Below are 2986 nucleotides of genomic sequence, written 5' to 3' on the forward strand. Positions count from 1 at the left end.
CCCGCCGTTCTCGCCGCGCCGCCGCGACACCCCAGTCGCTCCGAGACGCGGGGCGCAGAGGGGCGTGCCGACCCGAGCCGCACGCGGAGCCCCCGCCGCCCCCGGCGCCTGCCGCGCCCGCCGCCCCCACGGGCTGCAGCTCGCGCCCCGCCGCGAGTCCGCGTTGACGTCATCCCGGTGCGGCCGTCGAGCACGCCTTCCGTGAGTCACGAGGACCACGCAAGGATCGCGATGACGCCGGTGTCGTCCGGGTGCAGGAACCTAGCCGATAACGTCGCCCGGGGGTCCAACTGGGCGGGACGGGCGCTCTCGCGGCCGCTCGCCGCCCGCCCTTGTGACTGTCAACGCTGTTAACCGCGGCGACTCTAGTGCAATCGTGTAGTCATATCGTTCAAACACGATCGTGTTAGTAGCGTCAATTGTTATTAAATTATTGGACATGATAGTGCGGTTGGTGAACATGGATACCGTCGTAGTTTGGCCAGAGGTTCGCCGCCCTCGGCATGAAGGCCAAGGCCAAGGCTAGCGCCACACAGGCGGAGCAAGTCCGGACGGCACTGAAGGTGAGTGTCCAAGGCGCCTCCAGCCCGCCCGCCTCCTGCCCCGAGAGCCCGTGCTTACGCCAATGTGCAGGGCAGCAGGGCTCGGGGCAGGGGCTCGGCCAACCGCTCCAACGTGTCGCGCCCAACAACAACGCACGACAAATATCGTTGCCTTGCGTCACCTCGGGGAAAGTACACTCGTCGCCTTACTGTCACCTTACTCACAAAACGACTCTGTGTCAGCACCGGCGAGGGAGAGGAGGTTCCTTGCCCTCCACACCTCCAACCTCTGCGGAGCCTGGACCGCCATATTGTTGTTGTTGTTGTTGTCGGTGCGGTTGTTGGGAGCCAACTTGGGGCGATAACTTACGCTGCGTTTATATCGAGAACTCGCTTCAATTACAACGGCAGTGCAGGTGGAGCCAACGACTTCTCACTATGTTCTGGAGGGGCGGTGCGGGTCGGGAGGAGGAGGAGGAGGGACTCCTCCGGGCGACGGCGCGCGGCAGATGCGTCGAGTCCACAGCTGTGCCCCACAGCACTCCAGACTCCACGACTCCACCCACACCCCGCAGTGCTGCTTGCGCACTGAACCTTGGTCCGCTGAGGGCTGAGGTGTGTGCTTCTACTGGCCTCTGAACCGAAGCCCATACCCAGACCACAAGTATCCCCAACAGAAAGTTTTGCAGAGTCCGTCCGTTTTTCTCAAATTCACCATGTAAAAGACGGGGAGGCTCGGCGCCTGCGGTACTCAGGGTAGGCCACCCCGCAGTACACGCATGCACTGCAGGCGATATGTTGCCTACCAATCGGGCGCCATGAGAGCTTGCAGAGGTTGAACTTGGTTCGCAACGTCGGATCACAGACGTACTTTCTGGATAACCCTTAAGCGCAACACGCCGTGCTTCTGAAGCGATTTCGAATTCAGTGATATCGGCACAGAGTTGACCCTCTGGGTGCCCGAAAACACTGCACGGAGAGGAGGAAGTTCTTGGGCCAATGCTCGGTCCCGGTCCCGATCACGTCACATCAACATTCATGGAACAATGGCCGCAATGTAATGAAGTGTGACACACTTGTTTCGCAGTCACCATCTCCACTGTCTCCACCTCTTAATGCTCAGCCGGACCATTCGGTAATTGTTGAGCAGTTCCCCCACAGTGAGCGTCCAAATCTAAATTTCCTTAAGGAAGTGTTCAACCGAGGAGTTGCACACCTGCAACTGCATAGCCACCGAGTTGATCACTTGCAAGTAGTGTCGAACCACAAGGTATTCAACTTGCAGCTCACACTTCCCTGGTCGGAGTGTCGGTGGGTTGATGTCAGATGGTTGATGTTGGTCTTCTGATAATTGGACACTTGGAAGAGGAACGATATCAGTAGCGAACTATTATGTCAGTAATCTGACATCTGATTCTGATTGCATATGTCTGCGTCTGTGATATCAGTAAGCTGACATCTATTCCATAGGTTAGCCATACCAAGTTAAAAAAGAACTTTATTTCCCTAAGTTTTGAAACAAGAAATAGAGAAGTGGGACATGTTTCCCCGGTGTCCAAACTGAGGCGGAGCCGAATTTGAGGTCCGCTTCCACTTAGCTCCAGCCGTTTACAAGATAGCACGAAAAAATCTCCAAATTGGATGAAATTAAAATGGCCCTACTAAAATGGAGTGAAGATGCTACCCACCAAATTTCAGCTCAATATCTCAAAAACTATGGGTTTTACAGCATGCTGAATTCTGATGGTATGAAGACCGATATCACATGTAGTTACATCAGTTTTAGTGACTTTGGTTGTCAGATGTATGACTTTTTGTGATCGTCCTCTGATTATGATATCAGCAGTACGATGTTGCGTATCAGAAGACTGAGAAATGTCAGTAACATATGTCAGCTTTACGACATCAGAGTCCCTTAACTACGTCAGTAACTGACATTAAAATCAGAAGACTGACAAGAGTTGGTCAAGAAATGTCACATTACTGATATCAGAATTCGTTGCGATATCAGAAACTGCTATTAAAGTCACACTATGCATATCACCGCATATCACTAAAAGTACCAATATCACCACTGTGATTCTGAAGTCACCCTTCCGACTCTCTGACCAGGGTTAATTTAACAGTGTATATTTGTTACGTATTAAGAACAATACTAAACAGAGAAGTTGCACACTTGCAAGTGCGCATAGCCACCACATTGTTCGGCTGCGCATTAGAGGTGGAGACGGCGGAGATGGCGACTGCAGCACAGCGAAAGTTATTTCTCCCACTCGACGAGGTGGGCCTGAGGAAAGTATACATCCCCGCCTTTCGAAATCGACGACGGGTTGCGAGTTTCGCCTCCCCCAAAAAAGTTCCGGTGCAGGGCCGCGCAACCCGACGACGTTAACTTTCTCTCTCTCTCTCTCTCTCTCTCTCTCTTTAAGTTTGGCAGGCTGCTG

This window comes from Frankliniella occidentalis, unplaced genomic scaffold (genome assembly GCF_000697945.3).
Source record: "Frankliniella occidentalis isolate FOCC.00 unplaced genomic scaffold, Focc_3.1 Scaffold50, whole genome shotgun sequence".
NCBI classification, from domain to species: domain Eukaryota; kingdom Metazoa; phylum Arthropoda; class Insecta; order Thysanoptera; family Thripidae; genus Frankliniella; species Frankliniella occidentalis.